The sequence below is a fragment of the Salmo salar genome, chromosome 19, assembly GCF_965601325.2.
Source record: "Salmo salar chromosome 19, fSalSal1, whole genome shotgun sequence".
NCBI classification, from domain to species: domain Eukaryota; kingdom Metazoa; phylum Chordata; class Actinopteri; order Salmoniformes; family Salmonidae; genus Salmo; species Salmo salar.
This window is the reverse complement of record NC_138309.1, coordinates 80575001-80600925: the sequence shown is the minus strand read 5'-3', so window position 1 is coordinate 80600925 and position 25925 is coordinate 80575001.

Genomic DNA, 25925 nt, shown 5'->3' with positions numbered 1-25925 from the left:
GACTGAGGCTGACAGATAAACAAAATGAAGTACCGTGTTAATGAACAGTCCAGCAGGCATCAGCTGTGTAGCCGAGTGATCATAGGGTCCAATGAGCAGCAATAGATGAAACAGGGAGCCGTTCGGTAGTCGATTACTACGCTAGGCGAACGGGAGACACGGCGTTCAGGAAGCTAGCGGGCCGGGGCTAGCAGATGGATCATCACCAACATCCACGACGCAGAGGCCGGTTGAGAGCACATCAGCCAAATTACGTCAGCAGATCAGTCATGATGGATCGGCGGGGCTCCGTGACAACAAAGGGTCCAGGCCAACTGGCAAGAGAGGTATTATAGTTGGTGTACTTCGTTTGCTAGCCGGGAGATGGGCCTAGCTTGAGGCTAGCTCGAGGCTAACTGGTGCATGCTTCTGGACAAGGGCGTTAGCCACAGTAGCCACTCGGTAGCAGCTAGCTAACTGCGAAGATCCGGTGTAATGGTCCAGAGCTTGCAGGCAGGAATCCAGGGATGTAGTGGGGAAAAAAGCAGTCCGATATGCTCAGGGCTGATATCGCGCTGTGCAGACTGAAAGGTATTTTCCGAGCTATCCGGGCTAAAGCGGCAGGTGTCCGAGCTAAAGGTAAAGACCACTAGCAGTGGCTAACAATGACTAAATAGCTGGTAGCTAATTAGTTGTCTAGCGTCTGATGGCTAGCTGCTGATGGAAGTTCCAGTTATAAGGTCTAAAATATAGCAGATCCATACCACATTGGGTGAGGCGGGATGCAGGAAGGTATTTTTAATTCAATAATGGAAAAAAGAGATTGAAATATAATGAAATGTATACAACAATAAAAAAACTAAAAAGACTGAATATTTACAGTTGACGTCGGAAGTTTACATTCACTTGGGTTGGAGTTTTAAAACAATTTTTTCAAGCACTCAACAAATTTCTTGTTAACAAACAATAGTTTTGGCAAGTCGGATAGGACATCTACTTTGTGCAAGATACAAGTAATTTTTCCAACAATTGTTTATGGTCAGATTATTTCACTTATAATTCACTGTATCACAATTCCAGTGGGCCAGAAGTTTACATACACTAAGTTGACTGTGCTTTTAAATAGCTTGGAAAATTCCAGAAAATGATGTCATGGATTTAGAAGCTTCTGATAGGCTAATTTACATCATTTTAGTCAATTGGAGGGGTACCTGTGGATGTATTTCAAGGCCTACCTTCAAACTCAGTACCTCTTTGCTTGACATCATGGGAAAATCAAAAGAAATCAGCCAAGACCTCAGAAAAAAATGCTCCCAAGACCTCCACAAGTCTGGTTCATCCTTGGGAGCAATTTCCAAACACCTGAAAGTACCACGTTCATCTGTACAAACAATAGTACGCAAGTATAAACACCATGGGACCACGCAGCCATCATACTTGTCACGACACCGACGGATGGTGGCGCCCCTCCTCGGCCGGGCGGAGCTCGGCGGTCGTCGTCGCCGGCCTACTAGCTACCATCGATCCCTTTTTGTTTCACTTTCTGTTGGTTAGGTCTAGGTAGGCACACACCTGTTTTGGGTTAGTCATTAGTAGGGGGGGGGGTTATTTAGTTTAGCGTAGATTGTCTGTGTTTGTGCGTGATTGTGTTTCCTGTCCGGTTTCTGTGCTATAGGAACGTATGTTGGTTTTCCTCTGCCTGTGGTTGATTTCATTGTGTACACCACCGCAGAATAATTTAAGGGCTGCGTCCCTATATATTTTTGGGCGACCACCTCCAGTTTTTCTTGAATAAAGAAGTGTGGTCAAGAACTCTCTGTCTCCTGCGCCTGACTCCACCTCTCCTGTTTTTCCGAGCCAGCCCGTGACAATACTGCTCAGGAAGGAGACACGATTTGTCTCCTGGAGATGAATGTACTTTGGTGCGAAAAGTGCAAATCAATCCCAGAACAACAGCAAAGGACCTTTTGAAGATGCAGGAGGAAACAGGTAAAGAAATATGTATTTCCACAGTAAAACGAGTCTTATATCAACACAACCTGAAAGGCCGCTCAGCAAGGAAGAAGACACTGCTCCAAAACCTTCATAAAAAAAGAGAGATTACGGTTTGCAACTGCACATTGGACAAAGATCGTACTTTTTGGAGAAATGTCCTCTGGTCTGATGAAACAAAAATACAACTGTTTGGCCAAGATGACCATCGTTATGCTTGGAGGATAAAGGGGGAGGCTTGCAAGCCGAAGAGCACTATCCCAACCGTGAAGCACAGGGGTGGCAGCATCATGTTGTGGGGGTGTTTTGCTGCAGGAGGGACTGGTGCACTTCACAAAATAGATGGCATCATGAGGTAAAGCTTGGTTTCAAATGGGTCTTCCAAATGGACAATGACTCCAAGCATACTTCCAAAGTTGTGGCAAAATAGCTTAAAATGTCAAGGTATTGGAGTGGCCATCACATAGCCCTGACCTCAATCCTATAGAAATTTTGTGGGCAGAACTGAAAAAGCGTGTGCGAGCAAGGAGGCCTAAAAACCTGACTCAGTTTCACCAGCTCTGTCAGGAGGAATAGGCCAAAATTCACCCAACTTATTGTGGGAAGCTTGTGGAAGGCTACCCGACACGTTTCACCCAAGTTAAACAATTTAAAGGCAATGCCACCAAATACTAATTGACTGTATGTAAACTTCTGACCCACTGGGAATGTGATGAAAGAAATAAAAGCTGAAATAAATCATTCCCTCTACTGTTATTCTGACATTTCACATTCTTAAAATAAAGTGGTGATCCTAACTGACCTAAGACAGGGAATTTTTACTAGGATTAAATGTCAGGAATTGTGAAAAACCGAGTTTAAATGTATTTGGCTAAGGTGGATGTAAACTTCCGACTTCAACTGTACAAGGGACAAAAACAAACATGTCTTACAGCTGCACCATCTTGGAAGAACTAGCCCCCAGTTAACACAAATTACTCTTCCTTTAAAACATTGGTTCACATAACATTTCCTTTTGGAATCAACCACTATGCCTCTTGCAGAAGACATCCCCTAAAAATGTGAAATGCAAACACATTATCTACACATTATCCCTTTCCTGCTTAACACATTATCTACATATGATCCATTTTCTGCTAAACACACAGCTCTTTGGTAGGTCAGATGCCTTTTCTCTGAAGAGGTCATGAAAACTCCACTTTCTCTCCCCTCCCTCTATCCTTCCCTCCCCCTCTCTGTCTCACCTCCCTCTATCTCCCACTCTCTCCCTCCCTCGCTCTCTCCCACCTCCCTCTTTCTCTTTGTGGATTTAGGGTGTCAGTCTAATGTGTTTTACAGTTTTAAAGAGATTATGCTTTGGGATTACTAACTAAGCAGAGAGGGCCTCGGAAAGGTAAAAAAAAAAAAAAAAAGTCCTTTGATGTCCCCAAGCCTAAACAACACCTGGGGCAAACCTGAGTTGGAAGGGCCTTTTTTTGTTATTCAGAGACACGGCCCTTAATTGTGGTCTACGGCTCAGTGGGAGAAGGTCTGTGTGTGTGTGTGTGTGTGTGTGTGTGTGTGTGTGTGTGTGTGTGTGTGTGTGTGTGTGTGTGTGTGTGTGTGTGTGTGTGTGTGTGTGTGTGTGTGTGTGTGTGTGTGTGTGTGTGTGTGTGTGTGTGTACATGTGTCTATGTGTGTGTATGTGTAAAACAGAGGTAACATTTAACATTTAAAAAGTGACTCTGGCAGGGGTCACACAGGCCTCCTGCTTAACATACATAAATAACTGCCAGATTCAAATCAGATATTCCAACCTGATAAATCACTGACAAACCAGGTTAATCATCAGTGTTCTTTAGGCCTACTTCTACTTGCGAAGGTCCGATACTTAATAAGTATTTATCGTTAAGGGACACACTCTTTTCCCTGCATTTCACCAGGTGGGAGGTGCTATACCTCACGGTGGGCGGTGCTATACCTCACGGTTGGCGGTGCTATACCTCACAGTGGCCGTGGGTTTCAAAGTGAAAGGGCTATCCGATGAACGTCCACATTCACCCGAGAACCTGGGTACCAGTCGTTTTGCTAACATTCTACTCCTTGCCACTCCTGTCGTTTGCAAAAGTCGTTCCTGGTCATTTCCCAGAGTCTTTGGCAAATGACACGGAGTACAAGGAGTGGAATGAAATAGCTACTCCGCCTGGGATCTCATTCCTAAGTTAAGCTATAGTGGGTTTAAACTTTATAGTAGTACATCATTTTGCTTTATTTAAACTAACAACAGCTAGCTACTCTACTAAGGCTGGACTAGTTTTCCCAAAAGTGAACGATGTGTAAAGTCAAGTTTTGCTTGCTAGCCAACCAACAACGTCAATGCCGCTACCAAGCCAATCTATTAAGCTCACCCGAATTAAATATTTGACACCAATCATGACTAGATTTAATTTTAGTGTGACTGGTTAGTCAACATGCAATAATACCTATATAATGTCAATCACTGAGATTAATTATTTGCATTGCTGGCTTCACTAAAAACGTTCAATCTGATCGATTTTGGATGTCCTTGGTCTTATATATTTGTTGGAGTGCCTATACACAAGGCCAACTACCATCCTGTGCTGGAGTCATACTTACTCACTCAGTATCATTACTATACATGAGGTCAACCACCATACTATGCTGGAGTCATACTTACTCACTCAGTATCATTACCTTGCGTTAATGAGATCTATTAACTTTAAACAACGTGAAATTATCTGCAATCGCTGAATTCATGATATGCTTGCTATTTCATGCAGCCACAGAATAGAAAGAAGTCAAACAAATGATTTTACACTTCATCTTTGTGGCTCCCTGATGAAACAGTAACATCCATGACTGTAGTTAGGCTTAGCAAACCTGCAATGTCTATTACTACTTTTCCACATGTGACACCAGTGTTCCACTTGTCACATGAGTTGACGTTGGAGAGACGAAGCAAGTACAGGGAGTCAAACATTTAATAAGGAACGGACATGGAATGAGACAGGAACAGCGTCAGCATACAAGAAAACAAAGACAAACAACAATCAATGCAGAAGCGGGGAACAGAGCTGGGGAACTGACAAATATAGGGGAGGTAATAACAGGTGATGAGTGAGTCTTGGTGAGTCCAATATCGCTGATGCGCGTGACGAAGGAAGGGATGGGTGTGTAATGGATGATAGGAGTGCGTGATGCAGGGCAGCCAGGTGCCCTCAAGCTCCGGGGGGGGGGGGGGGGGGGGGGCGGGAGCAGATGTGACAGTACCGGCATCCCACCTGGGCAAAACGGCCGAGACATGGGCGCTGGGCAAGCCAGTTGGGGCATGGAAGCCCAATGAAACGGCAGGAGCGTGAGAGCCTGACACACCGGCTGAGGCATGGAAGCCCGGTGATCCGGCTGAGGCAAGACGCCTGTCGATCCCACTGCAGAGAGGGAGCCCGAAGATCCGGTGGAGTGTGACATGGGATGGGAAGCCGCCGAACCAACCCGAGGCAAGGAAACCTCTCGAGCCAGCCAGGGCGTGAAAGCCTGATGTGCTGGCTTAGACACCCCTGCTTCCATCGGTGGTGGAATCCACCCCAACATCACCAACTAAACAAAAAACAAACAAACAAAAAAACTCCTGGACCGGCTGGGCGAACAAGAACTGATGATCTGGCTGAGGCCCAACGTGGGATGGGTGCCATCCGAGCCAACCAGGGAAAGGAAACCTCTCGAGCCAGCTAGGACGTGGGAGCCCGATGAGCTGGCTAGGCACCCCCGGTTCCATCGGTGGCGACCCAGAGCCGATGCCTCCATACCAACCGGAACGCCAGTACTCCCCGATGCTTCGTGTGAAGGCTGCTGCATTCTGTCACGAGTTGACGCTGGAGAGACAAAGCAAGTACGGGGAGTCAAACATTTAATAAGGAATGGACATGGAACGAGACAGGAACAACGTCAGCATACAAGAAAACAAAGACAAACAACAATCAATGCAGAAGCGGGGAACAGAGCTGGGGAACTGACAAATATAGGGGAGGTAATAACAGGTGATGAGTGAGTCCAGGTGAGTCCAATATCGCTGATGCGCGTGACGAAGGAAGGGAGGTGTGTGTAATGGATGATAGGAGTGCGTGATGCAGGGCAACCTGGCGCCCTCAAGCTCCGGGGGGGGGGGGGGGGGGGGGCAGACGTGACACCACTAGTCTATAGACCCTGATGTTCTACTAGGTGTAGAAACTGTGTTTCCAAAGCTAGGGCTGACAGTGAGCACCGTAGAAGAGCAGAATGAATCAATAACCTCCGCATAATCAAAACAGTTGCTTTGTGAGAAGGGCGTCATTGTAAATAAGAATTTGTTCTTAACTGACTTGCCTAGTTAAATAAAGGTTCAATAAAACATGTAAAATAAAAATTGTGAGAAGGCATTAACCATCAAAAGGTGTAAACCCATGTTCACAGTTAGTCATTGTTATGTAAATGTTGCCCGAAAAGCCCCAACGGCCTTGCCATGGCCCCAAGTTAGAGCCGGTCTGCCAGAGCCATGACCCAGTGAGACACTGGTGCCGGCCCGCGTAGACGGAAACAGAAAAGTCTGATCCTTTTGGATGAAACACTGGGCTAATATATGCCATATATGGCACAATGCAGTGTGTTGAATAAATGACACGACCAGGACATGGAGCTCGTTCTCGACACAGTGTGTACCTGTACGTGTGCTGAAATCTATGCCCACTGTGACGTGTAGCACAACCCACCGGGCGAAATGCTGTGAAAACAATGTGTCCCATATGGTCGTAGCTCCAGTATTTACCACTAGCTGCCTCTACCTATTTAAACTGCGAGCTCACTTGAGGCTGGGCTTAGCGCTCCCCTGCAGCTCCTGTCTGTGTTATCACCATGCAAGTGACCCTTAATGTGTCCACCAGGGCCTCTAAAGTCAGCTACAGTATTCTATCTCAGAGATGGGCCTCCTGGTGAAGGGGATAGGCCTCCTGGTGCAGGAGATGGGCCTCCTGGTGTAGGAGATATAGCTATAGCTCTGCAGCTGCTTCCTGAGGCTCTGCCTAGACTCAAGGCTGCCTAGACCCGTCATTGGTAGTGGGAAGCTATTAGCAATGAATTAGATAAATACGTCTTTAAAGGTCAGAACTCCTGGTAGCTGAGGTAGCTTTTATCATTTAGTCTAAGGCAGATGTTGACTGAGTAGGGTTACATAGATTTTGTGTGTCCGGTGTGCCTCGGCTCTGTTTAGCCAATTGAAAGGCAGTATAAGCTCCACGAGCTTCACTCTTACTGACAGCTGTCTGTCCTCAGTCTCGTCTCAACCACACCTCCCCATTCTCCTTACATCCACACATTAACAACCCATTGGGGAATCTCTGCTCCTCTGTCACTCCTGAGAGAGAGAGAGAGAGAGAGAGAGAGAGAGAGAGAGAGAGAGAGAGAGAGAGAGAGAGAATCCATCCGGCTGGTGGTAGGAGCTATAGGAGGACAGGCTCATTGTAATGTCTAGAATCTAATTAATGGAACAATATGAAACATATGAAACCATGTTTGTCTCAGTTCCGTTTATTCCATTCCAGCCATTACAATGAGCCTGTCCTCCCATAGCTCCTACCACCAGCCTCCTGTGGTTGGGATAATTATGGTCTCCACTACCTTCCATCGTATTCCGTCCGAAGAAAAAGCTAATGAGAATTCAGATTAAACTCGACTTCTTCTTTCTGCACAGGACTTTTTTTTGCGACCATTCGATCCACTTCGTTGCAGAAAGAGAAATAACGCCACATTGATCACGAGTGATGATGATGATGATGATGATGATGATGATGATGATGATGAAAAAAAGAAAAAAAACGATGTCAGCAAATTAACAAGCGGAATGGAGCAATGGAGCAACTCAAATAAAAGATGGTGCTCGTCAACAAACACTATAAAACCCTATCTGAGGACAGGTTTTTTGAGAGCGAGGTACATTGCCGTGTAAATGTTTTGCAATTTGGAGTCGGTTGTCACAAACCACTAAATGCCTTTTAAATAGTACCGTGCACTTAACATGTCCAACAGTACAGTCGTTCCATGGCTTTATGTGCGCAAACAAGACACGCATTTAAACTATGGAGGACAAACAGTGGTGAGTATTGAAAATATCCCCCAAATACACTACAAATGTTTTAATATATATTTATGCACGGTTTCTACCCGGCAACTATTATTATGAAAACTACAGCCTACCATGTTTGACTGCAACAACCACTATCCACATACTTTAAAGCATGAATCTCACTACACTTTTGGACACAGACACACAACAGCTATCGATATGTGTTATAACATGCTATTTTGCTTTGCCTTTGCGGCCCCAGACACAGAACGGAGCATATTGGAGCGAATCAACACTTGCATGTTAAGACTTCCTCATACAGCTGAGATCCAGCTTGCCGCTGCAGTGTTGAAAGTCAGAAGCCAGGACGTCTTGTTTTGGCACACACACATCAGCCACCATTGTCTAAGATAGCGCCAAGTAGATTATAGTACACTTAGTGGGACTGGTTTCCCGGGTGCTTCAGTGGGTGTGAGGGGGCATCCGAAGGTCATTGGCTTGCATTCTCATATGGATCAGTATCATCTCACACTCTTCTAGACTATCCGACCTGGATCTGACCTAGGTCTCTCAGGTAAGGTTCAACGTTCCCTAAAGCCTCCCTTTAACATTTCTTTCATGTTTCCAAAACCCTCACATGTTCAAGAAGATGTTTGTCCAGAAGGAAAAATGGAAGTGTTAACGTTTCCACAGTGGATGATATCCTTAGATGGCTCGGGTTTGACTCCTGTTAAGTCATGGATTTGTGTGTGTGAGTGTGTGCGAGTGAGTGTGTGTTGGGAGGAGCTGGCACGGACGGACCCTTTGCCTCATTTGACCCTTCATTTTGTCCCCACCCTGACGCATGGATGGGGGTCACACTTCAAAGCGCCTCAATGTTGTTTGAATGAGAAGGGCTGCTCAAAGAGCCTGCCCTAGAGTGCCCCGCTGGCGTTAGCCACTCAGCATTAAGACTGGGGGAGATAAGTGCACTGGCTTTACCTTTACACACACACACACACACACACACACACACACACACACACACACACACACACACACACACACACACACACACACACACACACACACACACACACACACACACACACACACGAGCCCTAAAAGTCATATCAGCTTCTCAGCTGCTGACTGTCCCTCATAGGGATGACAACATATTAGTCATGTTAAAATAATATTAAAGTACACACTGCACATAAGGCCTTGAGGTAGAGTGAAACTCAGACCGTGTGCTACATAGAGTGCAACAGGGTAGTAAAGACTGAGTTACTCTGCCACTGTGTACCCTATTATTGTCTTATGACATGGAAATGGAATGAATAGAAAGGTCGACCCCTTTCAAGTCAGTGATGGCATATTAGGTGGCGTGGCGGCCGTTGCGAGTGTAACCCATAAACAAGAAAAGCAGTAACTAAAAGCAGGAAGTGTACCCATCAATCTGTGCTGTGATTTGTTGAATCAATTTAAATGACGTTACAAAAAATAAATTCCAATGCATGAGCCACATCAGTTGGCATCATTTGAAGGAACATTCTACATTACCATGGACATTTTTGCATCACAATGCCAGGCTGCCATACAGGTGTACCAATGAGTTTACCAGTCACATTACTAGGGTTAGAGGTTCCAAGCCTGTTCTATTAATTATAATCTTACCTTTGTCTTCTACACTATTACACGTTTTACCCAGTTCACTAAGGACCTCTCCCACTGGACAAAACCTGGTTGAATCAACATTGTTTCAACCAAAAAAATGCAATGCGATGACATTGAATTAATGTGGAAAACTGATTGAACTTGCAAAAAATCCACAACGTAAGTGAATTTCGGATTTTTGTCACCCAAATTGTCTCCCAAATCAGGAAGACATTTTAGGTCGGTTTCACGTTGAATTCACATTAGTTGATAACTCAACCAAATGTAAATCAAAACTCGACGTTGAACTGACGTCTGTGCCAAGTGGGCTGTTCTCTCCCTTTGCTCTCTCTCTCTCTCTCTCCCTCTCTCTCTCTCTCTCTCTCTCTCTCTCTCTCTCTCTGTCCCTCTCTCCCTTTGCTCTCTCTCTCTCTCTCTCTCTCTCTCTCTCTCTGTCTCTCTCTCTCTCTCTCTCTCTCTCTGTCCCTCTCTCGCTCACCGTGTCTAACACACATTAGGATTTAGACATGTCACCGCAGGGACAATGAGTCGCAGTTGAATAAGAATGCATATGTGACTGTCAGTTGACTTGTGACAGCACAATGACGGCAGCAGAATGGGCGGCCCAGTCTCCAAGGGACAGGGAGCTGATATCATGGGACAGAGGCATTGTTGGTGGCAGGTGTCCTTTGCAACATTAGCCAAAGTACAGAGAATCTTGTTGACTGATGTGTATCACAGGAACAAAAGAGGAGCCGGCGCGGTTACAGGTTCCAATCAAATCACACACAAACACCCAGCCCCCCTCCCAAGGAGCGTCTTGAATTATGCTAATGAAACCAGGTGTTTATGCTCTACCTGGCTCATCAGATTTCAGCCTGGCCCCGGGGAGTCATGACCTCACAGAGATCACCTACCCCACACCCACTTAAACCCAGACCTGAACACCAGCCTGCACCAGCTCTCACATATCAGATCCTTTGCCTCTCCATGTGTGTGTCTACGTGTTTGTTTGTGTGTGTGTGTGTGTGTGTGTGTGTGTGTGTGTGTGTGTGTGTGTGTGTGTGTGTGTGTGTGTGTGTGTGTGTGTGTGTGTGTGTGTGTGTGTGTGTGTGTGTGTGTGTCCTAATGTGGCCTTAAACAGCCTAGTGCCACACGACGAGCCTATCCCCTTTTGTCGCCTGTATCGTTAATCTCCAAATATCTCTGCATATCTCTTTAGCCACCGAGCGTGAGAAAAATAGTGCTCCCTCACCAAAAATTTATCGTTTTCAATTATGATAATCCGCAGCCATATTGTTTGTGATGATAAGCCCCGACTAGATTAGATCCCATCAGACTGATAGTGGAGGGAGGTTAGATCCCGGCGATGACATTCAGGCAGTTTCAGGTTTGTTTTCTCTAAAGTCTTATCAGCTGCTTCCGAGAGAATTGAACTTCGTGCCACTTTTCGGGAGCGAGCATCCTGGGGAGATAAATGTATGTAAATCCCTAATAATTGAGCAGAGCCCAGAGATGATTCTTCTTGTTGTCATGTGGACCTGTCTTACCTGGCAGATAGCATCTGATTTCATCAGCCTGGCGCGTCTTGGCCCCAGGCCCGGCCCTGTTTATTTAACTATAATCGTTTTAAGGTATCTTTTTTGTTACTGAGGATTCTTTTTATTTTTTTTTATGATGCAGAACCTCGGGAGGGGAGAGGAGTGAAAGGGGGGAGGGGACCTATCGCATCCTCAAACAACCATATTCTTGGCCCCACACTTCCTATCTTCTATCCTCAAACAACCATATTCTTGGCCCCACACTTCCTGTCTTCTATCCTCTCACAAACCCTTCTTTTTCTTTTCCATTTTTGGGTCCAAGGAAGCACCCTTTTTATTTTTATTAATGTGATCTTTGCACAGTGCACCCGAGACTATAGTCTGCTTAATGCACATTTAAATGGAGGAAAAAGAGATTAGTGTAGAAGTAACATTTTTGGGGGATGCAGAGATTGGGTAATATGATGTCTGGTCACAGCGGCTGACTGGCTGATTGTTAAAGGTCAAAGGTCAAGCGTTAAAGGTGACAGCATGGCGCTTTGAAGGCTCTCCCTCTCCAGGCTAGCTGGCACCCTCAGGCTCTGTGCTGCTCTCTCTTCTTTTTCTCCTCTCTTTCTCTTTCTGCTCGTCCTGTATGAGTGACTGGCATAAACTGCATTTTCTTAAAAATGTACAACGCAGAAATCGCTCCACTATTTCCTGGTTGCTAAAATTCTAATAATTTGCCTAATTTTAGGTTATGTGACAAAACAAATAAGTATAGTGTAGAGAATCATTGTACCATCTAAACCATTGTGAAATATATTTTCCATAACCAAAAATATAGTATTTTCAGCATCTTTGAAGCTGGTGTACAAAACTGAAAGTTAAAGACGCAAAATTAAACTTAAGAAATAGCACACGTAGAATAGATCTACCGCTTCTTAGACTTGGTTTTCTTTGAGAATGACAGATCTATAACACACATTTCTATGTGAATTTGGTCAGGTCGCCCAAAAAGTGACATATTGCAGCTTTAGCTATTTAGATAAGCCCATAATGTGTACAGTTGGTCTGGATCATAGATATAGACTTGATAGAAGGTACACATACAGTACATGTCGAAACCATCCTTTAGTCTAATGTTGCTCTTTTCAACCATGTGGCTAAGCCTTGTGTGTATGTTGAGTTTATTTTGGGATTTGGCAAGTTAGGCTTTTGTTCAATCTAGTTCTTTCTATCTATGCTGAGAGTACTACCTCCTGATCATTCTAAGAGCAAGCCCATATGATCTGTCACATTTGGGGAGAGAAGCCTGGCGGGTTTTGGATGAGATTTACAACTTGACTAAGACAAGACCTGTTTTCAGAAAACACTGAGTGAAGAGAACTTCTCGCCTCAGGGATGGAAGTGAGATGTGTGCAATGCCCCCTACACACACCACACACACACCACACACACACACACACACACACACACACACACACACACACACACACACACACACACACACACACACACACACACACACACACACACACACACACACAGCACACACACACACACCGTACACGCACACACACCACACACACCACACACACACCGCACATGCAAACACACCACACACACCACACGCACCACACACCACACACACAGACGCACACACAATACACACACCGTACACACACCACACACACCGCACACGCAAACACACCACACACACCACACACACCACACACACCACACAAACAGACGCACACACAGACACAGACACACACATACACAAAGTATGGCATCATAACAGGCTTTTACACAGCAAACGTTTATAATTCAGTATTCTGTTCTAGCACGGTGCAATCTTTTTAAAGTGTCCCTAGAGTGTCTGATCAGATGCATAGAGGAATAGAGAGAGGGAGAGAGGGAGGGAGGGAAAAAGAGAGAGAGACAGGGGGAGAAAGGGAGGGAGGGAGGGAGGGAGAGAGAGAGACAGGGGGAGAAAGGGGGGGAGGGAGGGAGAGAGAGAGAGAGAGAGAGCGAGGGAGGGAGGGAGGGAGGGAGGGAGGGAGGGAGGGAGGGAGGGAGGGAGGGAGGGAGGGAGGGAGGGAGGGAGGGGAGGGAGGGAGGGAGGGAGGGAGGGAGGGAGAACCGGAGAACCGGAGAACGGGAGAATGGGAGAATGGGAGAACGGTAGCGGGAGATAGGGGTGGGGGAAGAGAGAGAGAGAGGGAGATGGCTGGATCTCCTTAGACTTGCTCCCTCTGGAATACAGTATGTTTCTCTCAGAGAATCAGTGTGCGACACATCTTGCTCCAGATTCGTAATTCTTCCAACACGCATCCAGCATTCACCTGTGCATTCTTTACCAGCGAGACGTAAACACACGAGTGGCTCTGCAGAGTAAAAGGAGTGTAAAAGGAGCGATGGAGAGAGAGAAAAAGAGGAAGAAAGAGAGAAATGGGTAAAGAGCAGCAGAGACAAGAAGGCCTGTTTGAACCCTAAAGAGAAACGGGTAGAGAGCAGCAGAGACAAGCAGGCCTGTTTGAACCCTAAAGAGAAACGGGTAGAGAGCAGCAGAGACAAGCAGGACTGTTTGAACCCTAGAGAGAAACGGGTAGAGAGCAGCAGAGACAAGCAGGCCTGTTTGAACCCTAAAGAGAAACGGGTAGAGAGCAGCAGAGACAAGCAGGCCTGTTTGAACCCTAAAGAGAAACGGGTAGAGAGCAGCAGAGACAAGCAGGCCTGTTCGAACCCTAGAGAGAAACGGATAGAGAGCAGCAGAGACAAGCAGGACTGTTTGAACCCTAGAGAGAAACGGGTAGGGAGCAGCAGAGACAAGCAGGCCTGTTTGAACCCTAGAGAGAAACGGGTAGAGTGCAGCAGAGACAAGCAGGCCTGTTTGAACCCTAGCACACAGAGAATACTCTCCTCCTTTTCTGCTTCTCTCTCTTCCCTCCATTCACTCATACTGTGCTTCCTAGTGGACAGATGGCAGTCTATTGTTTACTGAGCCAAGGTACAATGCCTTATCTGCCATTGCAGCGGAAACTGGGCTAGCGCTTCTGCTTGACCCAGCTTAAAACTGCCATCACCAAAAAAAGGAGGGAGGGAGAGAGGGAAGGAAGGAAGGAAGGAAGGAAGGAAGAAAGGAAGGAAGGAAGGAGGAAGGAAGGAAGGAAGGAAGGAAGGAAGGAAGGAAGGAAGGAAGGAAGGAAGGAAGGAAGGAAGGAAGGAAGGAAGGAAGGAAGGAAGGAAGGAAGGAAGGAAGGAAGGAAGGAAGGAAGGAAGGAAGGAAGAAGGAAGGAAGGAAGGAAGGAAGGAAGGAAGGAAGGAAGGAAGGAAGGAAGGAAGGGAAGTTAATAAAGATTAACACCGGCCAAAATCTCCCAAATATGAATTCTCTATCTCGTCGATTTCAACCTCTTTGTGTTTTGTTACGATAGTCTCTTCTCTCTCCGCATCCTCCCCCATCCTCCCCTTCCTCCCCCTTCCTCCCCATCATCTTCCCCCATCTTCCCCCATCCTCCCCATCTTCCCCCATCCTCCCCCTTCCTCCCCATCTTCCACATCCTCCCCCTTTCTCCCCATCTTCCCCATCCCCCCTTCCTCCCCCTTCTTCCCCATCTTCCCCCATCCTCTCCATCTTCCCCCATCCTCCCCCATCATCCCTCAGAAATGTCTCTTCTCTCTCCCCCATCCTCCCCCCTCCATCCCTCAGAAATTACTCACCTCTCTTCCCCCATCCCCCCAGCCCTCCCTCAGTAATGTCTCTTCTCTCTTCCCCCTTCCCCCCAGCCCTCCCTCAGTAATGTCTCTTCTCTCTTCCCCCTTCCCCCCAGCCCTCCCTCAGTAATGTCTCTTCTCTCTTCCCCCTTCCCCCCAGCCCTCCCTCAGTAATGTCTCTTCTCTCTTCCCCCTTCCCCCCAGCCCTCCCTCAGTAATGTCTCTTCTCTCTTCCCCCTTCCCCCCAGCCCTCCCTCAGTAATGTCTCTTCTCTCTTCCCCCTTCCCCCCAGCCCTCCCTCAGTAATGTCTCTTCTCTCTTCCCCCTTCCCCCCAGCCCTCCCTCAGTAATGTCTCTTCTCTCTTCCCCCTTCCCCCCAGCCCTCCCTCAGTAATGTCTCTTCTCTCTTCCCCCTTCCCCCCAGCCCTCCCTCAGTAATGTCTCTTCTCTCTTCCCCCTTCCCCCCAGCCCTCCCTCAGTAATGTCTCTTCTCTCTCCCCATCTTACCCCATCATCCCCATTATCCCTCAGAAATGTCTCTTCTTTCTCCCCCATCCTCCCCCCTCTATCCCTCAGAAATGTCTCTGCTCTCTTCCCCCCATCCCCCCAGCCCTCCCTCAGTCATGTCTCTTCTCTCTTCCCCCCTCCCCCCCAGCCCTCCCTCCATAATGGAGTGTGCTGCAGGAGCACAGCAGCTCTCCCCTCGGGGGCCAAAGGTGAATTCTCGACGGTGGGTTGGGGTGCAATCAGCTTGGACCAATCAGTAATGAGGGTTAATCAGCTGATCGATTGGCCGTAGTGCTGTGGTGGTCGCGGCTCCTGTGTGACTGGCTGCCATGGTCCTCCAACCCCCTGAGGGCCAAGGGTTGGGAACTTTTAATTATCCAGCCACTACTCCAATTGACTGAATGGTCAATGGCTTTACTACCGAGGCATCACTGCTCAATAATAATAGAAAACAATGCGAGCGTTGCATGGCAACTCGAAGGGGGGCCCGGTCCAAGAGGGTCTAAAACAGGGATATGGGGTATCATTAGATAACAAGTTAAGTTAATTACCCTTCCAGGGGAGAGGGAGATGCCATGCCAAGCAAGCAGGCATCCCTCCTGGAGAAATGGCCATCAGGCGTTAGACATGGATGCCTTTTTCCTGTTATTTTTTACGGACCCTCTCTTGCAAAGACTACCCAGCTAGCACACAATGTTCTGAGAACCATATGTTTCTGAGAACTTGGTGAGAGAGTGGTTGTCCTATGGTTATTTTGCATACAACCTTCCCACAATGTTCTGGGAATTGTGCAGGATACCCATCTAGCACACAATGTTCTGAGAACCATATGTTTCTTAGGTTGGAATTTCAGAACTTCAGCATAACGTTTTCTACTTGTTTCCTCGTAGTTCTATTTAAGTCATGTTCTCAGAATGTTCAGAGAACATTAAGAAACAACATTCTTCTGTGGGAATTTCAGAACTTCAGCATAACGTTTTCTACAGGTTTCCTTATGGTTCTATTTAAAGTCATGTTCTCAAATTGTTCCAAGAACGTTAAGAAACAAGGTTCTTCTGTGGGAATTTCAGTGCTTCAGGATAAAAAAAAAATGTCAGGTTTCCTTGTGGTTCTATTTAAATGAATGTTCTCAGAACATTAAGAAAAGTTTCCATGAAAACCGCAAGAGAACATTAGTAACATTCAAAGAACGTGGTTATACATTCCGTTCTCGGGGTCAGCAAAACTCTCTCTATCCTCAATCTTGTTAGGTGTGCTGAGGTGTGTTGGCCGAGTTAAAAAAAACATGGCATGCTAGCTCCATCCTGTTGGCACAGTGGACTAATTCCATGGATAGAGAACAGAATATCATAGGTTTGAATCTCAGTGACTACAATAAAAATAAATCTCCTATCTCCTATCTGTGCTTGGAGTTCAAAACAGTTAACCCAAACTAAGCTAGCATTGTTATTAAAAGTCTTATTGAAAAATGTTCTTAGAACGTTATTTTATTACCTTCAAATAACCAATCATTTCCATTCTCAGAAAAGTGTAATAAAACTCCTAGGAAAACTTTCAGGGAACAATTGTAAAATGTTCCAGGAACCTCCTTGCAACCCAAAAATGTATGTTCCCAGAACAGGTGGAATTTTCACTTACATTCTCAGAATGTTTAAAAAACGGTATGTTTTACTGATCATGAAACATATGGCTTCGTTCCCAGAACCAACGAGAAACCAAAAACATACGTTTCCCACAACTTCCAAGGAACCAAATGTGATATCTGGGTAGGTTGTTAAACAGGACCCCAACAGTATGGGGCCATATGGCGGCAGGCTGGAAACCACACTGTCGCCTAGTCTGACAGTGAAGAAAAGTTTTAAGTCAAGGAGGAAGAAGATGTTGCATTGAGCTCCAGCTGCTTGTTAAAAGTGGACTCTAAAAATGTAGTGGCTGAATAGGTTCCCCCCATCAGGTCGCTTTACTGAAATGGTCCTGAACACGCCCCCGGCAGATTGACATGACAATAGATAGTTTGGCGTTACAAATGTCTGGCTGGCTCTCACACTTATAGTTAGGGCCAGGAGCATGACCTAACATGACCAGAACACGAAAAGCTGTATTCCGCAATAAGCAAATAAGGAAACACTCCCGCAGAGGCGGAGCCTCTAGTAGCCAGGGACTTGAATGCAGGGAAACTTAAATCCATTTTACCTAATTTCTATCAGCTTGTAAAATGTGGAACCAGAGGGAAAATAACTCTGGACCACCTTTACTCCACACACAGAGACGCATACAAAGCTCTCCCTCGCCCTAAATTTGGCAAATCTAACCATAATTCTATCCTCCTGATTCCTGTTCACAAACTAAAATTAAAGCAGGAAGCACCAGTGACTACATCAATAAAAAAGTGGTCAGATGAAGCAGATGCTAAGCTACAGGGCTGGTTTGCTAGCACAGAATGGAAAATATTACGGGATTCCTTCGATGGCATTGCGGAGTACGACACATCAGTCATTGGCTTCATCAATAAGTGCATCGATGACGTTGTCCCCACAGTGACCGTACGTACATACCTCAACCAGAAGCCATGGATTACAGGCAGCATCCGCACTGAGCTACAGGCTAGAACTGCCGCTTTCAAGGAGCGGGACTCTAACCAGGAAGCATATAAGAAATCCCGCTATGCCCTCCGACGAACCATCAAACAGGCAAAGGGTAAATACAGGACTAAGATCGAATCGTACTACACCGGCTCTGACGCTCGTCGGATGTGGCAGGGCTTGCAAACCATTACAGACTATAAAGGGAAGCACAGCCGAGAGCTGCCCAGTGACACTAGCCTTCAAGATGAGCTAAACTACTTCTATGTTTGCTTCGAGGCAAATAACACTGAAAGATGCATGAGAGCAAAATGCTTGATATTACTGTGATCACGCTCTCCGCACCCGATGTGAGTAAGAACTTTAAACAGGTCAACATTCCCAAGGCCGCAGGACCAGATGGATTACCAGGACGTGTACAGCGAGCATGCGCTGACCAACTGGCAAGTGTCTTCACTGACATTTTCAACCTCTCCCTGTCTGAGTCTGTAATACCAACATGTTTTAAGCAGACCACCCTAGTGCCTGTGCCCAAAAACACTAAGGTAACCTGCCTAAATGACTACAGACCCGTAGCACTCACGTCTGTAGCCATGAAGTGCTTTGAAAGGCTGGTCATGGCTCACATCAAAACCACTATCCCAGAAACATTAGACCCACTCCAATTTGCATACCACCCCAAAAGATCCACAGATGATGCAATCTCTATTGCACTCCACACTGCCCTTTCCCACCTGGACAAAAGGAACATCTATGTGAGAATGCTATTTATTGACTACAGCTCAGCGTTCAACACCATAGTGCCCTCAAAGCTCATCAATAAGCTAAGGACCCTGGGACTAAACACCTCCCTCTGCAACTGGATCCTGGACTTCCTGACGGGCTGCCCCCAGGTGGTAAGGGTAGGTAAAAACACATCCGCCACGCTGATCCTCAACACAGGGTCCCCTCAGGGGTGTGTGTTCAGTCCCCTCCTGTACTCCCTGTTCACTCATGACTTCACGGCCAGGCACGACTCCAACACCATCATTCAATTTGCAGATGACAGAACAGTGGTAGACCTGATCACCGACAACAACCAGACAGCCTATAGGGAGGAGGTCAGAGACCTGGCTGTGTGGTGCCAGGACAACAACCTCTCCCTCAAAGTGATCAAGACAAAGGAGGTGATTGTGGATTATAGGAAAAAGAAGACAGAGCACGCCCCCATTCTCATCGACGGGGCTGTAGTGGATCAGGTTGAGAGCTTCAACTTCCTTGGTGTCCACATCACCAACAAACTAACATGGTCCAAGCACATCAAGACAGTTGCGAAGAGGGCATGAAAAAACAATTCCCCCTCAGGAGACTGAAAAGATTTGGCATGGGTCCTCAGATCTTCAAAGGGTTCTACAGCTGCACCATTGAGAGCACCCTGACTGGTTGCATCACTGCCTGGTATGGCAACTGCTCGGCCTTCAACCGCAAGGCACTACAGAGGGTAGTGCGAACGACCCAGTACATCACTGGGGCCAAGCTTCTTGCCATCCAGGACCTCTATACCAGGCGGTGTCAGAGGAAGGCCCTAAAAATTGTCAAAGACTCCAGCCTCTTGAGTCATAGACTGTTCTCTCTACTACCACATGGCAAGCGGTACCGGAGTGCCAAGTTTAGGTCCAAGAGGATTCTAAACATCTTCTAACCCCAAGCAATGAGACTCCTGAACATCTAGTCAAATGGCTACCCAGACTATTTGCATTGCCCCCCCCCTCCCCCCCACCTCTTTGCATCACTGCGTAGTCACTTATGCATAGTCACTTTAATAACTCTACCTACATGTACATACTACCTGGTGCCCCCGCACATTGACTCTGTATCAGTACCCCCCTGTATATAGCCTCGCTATTGTTATTTTACTGCTGCTCTTTAATTACTTGTTACTTTTATCTCTTATTCTTATCCGTATTTTTTTTAACTGCCTTGTTGGTTAGGGGCTCGTAAGTAAGCATTTCACTGTAAGGTCTACACCTGTTGTATTCGGCGCATGTGACTAATAAAATTTGATTTGATTTGACTAGGTTGCGGAGTTGTTCCTGCTCAACTGCTGAATCAGATCAAAACAGCTCAGTGATGCTCAATAGATGTATTAAAATGTGTTTTTAGATATAGTCAGTTGACAGGCAGGGCTCTCCTTATGAACCACGTCTGGTCATAGATTGTTTCTCAAAGAAGACCGAGGAGTCGTACCAAAACCGGAGCTAAACTAGGATCAATATAGTAGGAGAAAAGGAGTGTGAAATAGAACATTTGATGCTAGGCTAATCAAAACAAAACCAGGTGAGTCTTAAAGAGCCTCTCTCCTTGTAATTTCACACACTTGCAGGCTATTTGCCTGGCATTTTGTGGGATTAATTTACTATTTATATTACTATTTAAATTGACTGCTTTTGTGCAGTCAAATTATAACTGTCCAGTTTTTCCTAATTAATCACAAAATATTTTTGTTTTGCCTGCAGCTGATTTGAGGGAGTGGTGACTCACAATGACGAGCCAGAGCTCATACATCAAACACAAGGCCTCTCTCTCTATCTCACTCTCTCTTCCTCCCCCTCCATCACTACCCTCTCTATCCTCTGCTAGGAAACATCCCCTTGACCCTCTCCCCTGCTCCTCCTCCCCTTTCCTCTATCTCTCTTCTCCTTCCTCCCCTCCTTCTCCTTTCTCTCTCGCCTCAGTGGCGGCTGTGCAGGCCTAGGCCTGGGGGCAGAGGAGAAGAGCCCAGATTTGTCCTCTGTTGTGTGACTTCAAATTTTTATCTGAAGCCACTTTCCAGACCCAGACCAGCTCCTGGAGCTGCTTGATTTTCCCCTTCCTTTTTGTGTTTCTGTTCTCTATTTTTTGGGAGTGCAAGGTTCCTGTTCTACACACAGCTCACAAAATTGCATGTTGTATTTACCTTTAACAAGCAGTCGAGTGATGCATGTGTGTTCTTCGCCCTAATGATTCAGGTTGCTTGCAGCTTTGTCATTGATAAACAAATACAGCAAGCAAGGACCTAATCATATTCTCTGAAATTAATAAATTAATCAAGGTAGTCGTTTTAGTATGCTGGAATATTTGATTGCAAATAGAGTGAATAAGTAGTATATATTGGCCAGGGATGGAAAAAGTACCGTATTGTCATACTTGAGCAAAAGTAGAAAATTACTCAAGTAAAAGTGAAACGTCACCCAGTAAAACAGTACTTGAGTAAAAGTAAAAAAAGTATTTGGTTTTAAATATACTTAAGAATTAAAAGTAAATGCATAAACAATTTCAAATTCCTTATATTAAACAAACCAGACGGCACTATATTCTTGTTTTTTAAATTACCGATAGCCAGGGGCTATCTCCAACACTCAGACATAATCTACAAATGAAGCATGTGTGTTTAGTGAGTCTGCCAGATCAGAGGCAGCAGGGATGACCAGAGATGTTTTCTTGATAAATGCATATATTGGAACATTTTCCTCTCCTGCTAAGTATTCAAAATCTAATAAATTATTTTGGGTGTCAGGGAAAATTTATGGAGTAAAAATTACATTATTTTCTTTTGGAATGTAGTGAAGTAAAAGTAAAAGTTGTCAAAAATATAAATAGTAAAGTAAAGTACAGATACCCCACTCCAAAAAAATGACTTGCAAAATAATATAGATAGATACATGATGTAATGAATAACCTAACACATGATTATAAAATAACACAGAGATTAATCAGCAAATTAACCAGCTTTTTATTAGCATTCATATCAGACCCTCTGGAAGAGACCTTAGAGAGTCTTTGTGGGCCTGTTGTCTGCTAGAAAAGGAGAACACACACACACACACACAGTCTATTCTTCCTGAGGAGGAAACCTATTTTGCAGAGCAAAGATAGATGGGTAGGTCATCCTGTGTCAGGGGAGGTAAAGCCGAAACAAGCAGAAGATTGTTTTCCACGTCCAGTGGTGCCTACCGGGGTGCCTACCAAGTAAAATAAAATACAATTGTATTAATCACATGCGCCGAATACAACAGGTGTAGACCTTACAGTGACATGCAGATAAGAATAAGAGATAAAAGTCACAAGTAATTAAAGAGCAGCAGTAAAAAATAACAATATATACAGGGGGGTGCCGGTACAGAGTCAATGTGCGGGGGCACCGGTTAGTTGAGGTGGTATATACATTTAAGTAGAGTTAAATATAGTGACTACGCATAGATGACAACATGGCAGTGGTGTGGAGAGGGCAGGGCGGAGGGGGGACAATGCAAATATTCTGGGTAGATGTTCAGGAGTCTTATGGCTTGGGGGTAGAAGCTGTTTAGAAGTCTCTTGGACCGAGACTTGGTGCTCCGGTACCACTTGCCATGCGGTAGCAGAGAGAACAGTCTATGACTAAAGTGGCTGGAGTTTTTGACCATTTTTAGGGCCTTCCTCTGACACCGCCTGGTATAGAGCTCCTGGATGGCAGGAAGCTTGGCCCCAGTGATGTACTGGACCGTTCGCACAACCCTCTGTAGTACCTTGCGGTCGAAGGCCGAGCAGTTGCCATACAAGGCAGTGATGCAACCAGTCAGGATGCTCTCAATGGTGCAGCTGTAGAACCTTTTGAAGATCTGAGGACCCATGCCAAATCTTTTCAGTCTCCTAAGGAGCAATATGTTTTGTCGTGCCCGCTTCACGACTGTCATGGTGTGCTTGGACCATGATAGTTTGTTGGTGATGTGGACACCAAGGAAGTTGAAGCTCTCAACCTGCTCCACTGCAGCCTCATTGATGAGAATAGGGGCATGCTCGGTCCTCTTTTTCCTGTAGTCCACAATCATCTCCTTTGTCTTGATCATGTTGAGGGAGAGGTTGTTGTCCTGGCAACACACGGCCAGGTCTCTGACCTCCTCCCTATAGGCTGTCTGGTTGTTGTCGGTGATCAGGCCTACCACTGTTTTGTCATCGGCAAATTCAATGATGGTGTTGGAGTCGTGCCTGGCCGTGCAGTCATGAGTGAACAGGGAGTACAGGAGGGGACTGAGCACGCACCCCTGAGGGGCACATGTGTTTAGGATCAGCGTGACGGATATGTTTTTACCTACCCTTACCACCTGGGGGCGGCCCGTCAGGAAGTCCAGGATCCAGTTGCAGAGGGAGGTGTTTAGTCCCAGGGTCCTTAGCTTATTGATGAGCTTTGAGGGCACTATGGTGTTGAACGCTGAGCTGTAGTCAATGAATAGCATTCTCACATAGATGTTCCTTTTGTCTAGGTGGGAAAGGGCAGTGTGGAGTGCAATAGAGATTGCATCATCTGTGGATCTTTTGGGATGGTAGGCAAATCGGAGTGGGTCTAGGGTTTCTGGGATGATGGTGTTGATGTGAGCCATGACCAGCCTTTCAAAGCACTTCATGGCTACAGACGTGAGTGCTACGGGTCGGTAGTCATTTAGGCAGGTTACCTTAGTGTTCTTGGGCACAGGCAATATGGTGGTCTGCTTAAAACATGTTGGTATTACAGACTCAGACAGGGAGAGGTTGAAAATGTCAGTGAAGACATGTGCTAGTTGGTCAGCGCATGCTCGCTGTACACGTCCTGGTAATCCGTCTGGCCCTGCGGCCTTGGGAATGTTGACCTGTCTTAACGTCTTTCTCACATCGGGTGTGGAGAGCATGATCACACAGTCTTCCGGTACAGCTGGTACTCTCATGCATGTTTCAGTGTTATTTGCCTCGAAGCGAGCATAGAAGTAGTTTTGCTCATCTGGTAGGCTCGTGTCACTGGTTAGCTCTCGGCTGTGCTTCCCTTTATAGTCTGTAACGGTTTGCAGGCCTTGCCACATCCGATGAGCGTCAGAGCCGGTGTAGGACGACTCGATCTTAGTCCTGTATTGGTGCTTGCCTGTTTGATGGTTTGTAGGAGGGCATAGCGGGATTTCTTATAAGCTTCCGGGTTAGAGTCCCGCTCCTTTTAAAGCGGCAGCTCTAGCCTTTAGCTCAGTGCGGATGATGCCTGTAATCCATGGCTTCTGGTTGGTGTATGTACATACGGACACTGTGGGGACGACATCATCGAGGCACTTATTGATGAAGCCAATGACAGATTTGGTGTACTCAATGCCATCGGAGGAATCCCGAAACATATTCCAGTCTGTGCTAGCAAAACAGTGCTTTAGCTTAGCATTTGATTCATCTGACCACTTTTTTATTGATGTAGTCACCGGTGCTTCCTGCTTTAATTTTTGCTCGTGAACAGGAATCAGGAGGATCGAATTTTGGTCAGATTTGCCAATTGGAGGGTGAGAGAGAGCTTTGTATGCGTCTCTGTGTGTGGAGTGTAGGTGGTCCAAAGTTATTTTCCCTCTGGTTGCACATTTAACATGCTGATAGAATTTTGGTAAAACTGAGTTAAGTTTCCCTGCATTAAAGTCCCCAGCTACTTGGAGCGCCACCTCTGGGTGAGCGTTTTCTTGTTTGCTTATGGCAGAATACAGCTCATTCAATGCTATCTTAGTGCCAGCCTCTGACTGTGGTGGTGTGTAAACAACTACAAAGAATACATATGAAAACTCTCTCAGTAGGTAGTGTGGTCTACAGCTTATCGTGAGAAACACTACCTCAGGCGAGCAATAACGCGAGACTTCCTTAGATATCGTGCACCAGCTGTTGTTTACAAAAATACATAGATTGCCACCCCTTGTCTTACCAGACGCAGCTGTTCTATCCTGCCGGTACATCGTATAACCAGCCAGCTCTATGTTGATGTGATCGTCGTTTAGCCACGACTCCGTGAAGCATAAGATGTTACAGTTTTTAATGTCTCGTTGGTAGTTTAATCACGACTCTGTAACTCGTCAATTTTATTGTCCAAAGATTGCACATTTGCTAGCAGAATTGAGGGAAGTGGGGGTTTATTTTCGATTGCCTTCGACTTCTCAGCAGGCAGCCCGCTCTCCGGCCTCTCTTTCTCCGCCTCCTCTTCACGCAAATCACGGGGCTCGGGGCCTGTTCCCGAGGGAGCCGTATATCCTCCACCTCGGGCTCATCAGAGTCGTGAAATAAGAAAAAGGATTCTGCTAGTCCGTGGTGAGTAATCGCAGTACTGATGTCTAGAAGATATTTTCGGTCATAAGAGACGGTAGCGGCAACATTATTTACAAAATGAGTAAAAAAATATGTTACAAACAATGCAGATAAACAAACAAAAAAACACAATCGGTTGGGGGCACGTAAAATGTCTGCCTTCTGCTACAGCAGGGTGCCTACCAGGGTGCCTACCAGGGTGCCCAATGATTACACACGTGGCAGCATTATTCAAAGGATCATTGGGTTTTGCCTCTGTTCCTTTGTACTCTAAACAGCGTTGGGTTTTGCCTGTTCATTTGTGCTCTAAACAGCGTTGGGTTTTACCTCTGTTCATTTGTGCTCTAAAGAGCGTTGGGTTTTGCCTTTGTTCATTTGTGCTCGTGCTTAATATTTCTGCTCCCTCTGCTTTGAATACAACCCAGCAGCCTGAAGATTTGACTGGCATGATGTCTCTGCGGACATATGGCACAACTTCAAACATTATTAACCAGAGTTGTCAAAAATAACTGCTATCCATCGTGTATAAGTCACAATAGACACACATGGAAGCAGGAAGTACAGCAGGAAGTACAGCAGGACATACAGCAGAGGAAGTACAGTATATTGAGCACACTATTCTCTTCCAGGTCAAACGATGCTCCCTCACTGCCGTTGTCATCCCTGTCAACTAGTCACTTCTATTTCTAGCCCCCGAACTTAAATTTTCATGCCACAGTTTCATTGAGAAGTATGGGAAAAGAGAATGTGCCTTCCCACTTCCTTGTCCCCGTCCGGAGCCACAATGGCTAGCTTTGTGCCTCACCTCTGCCCTGTCTGCCTTGGGCC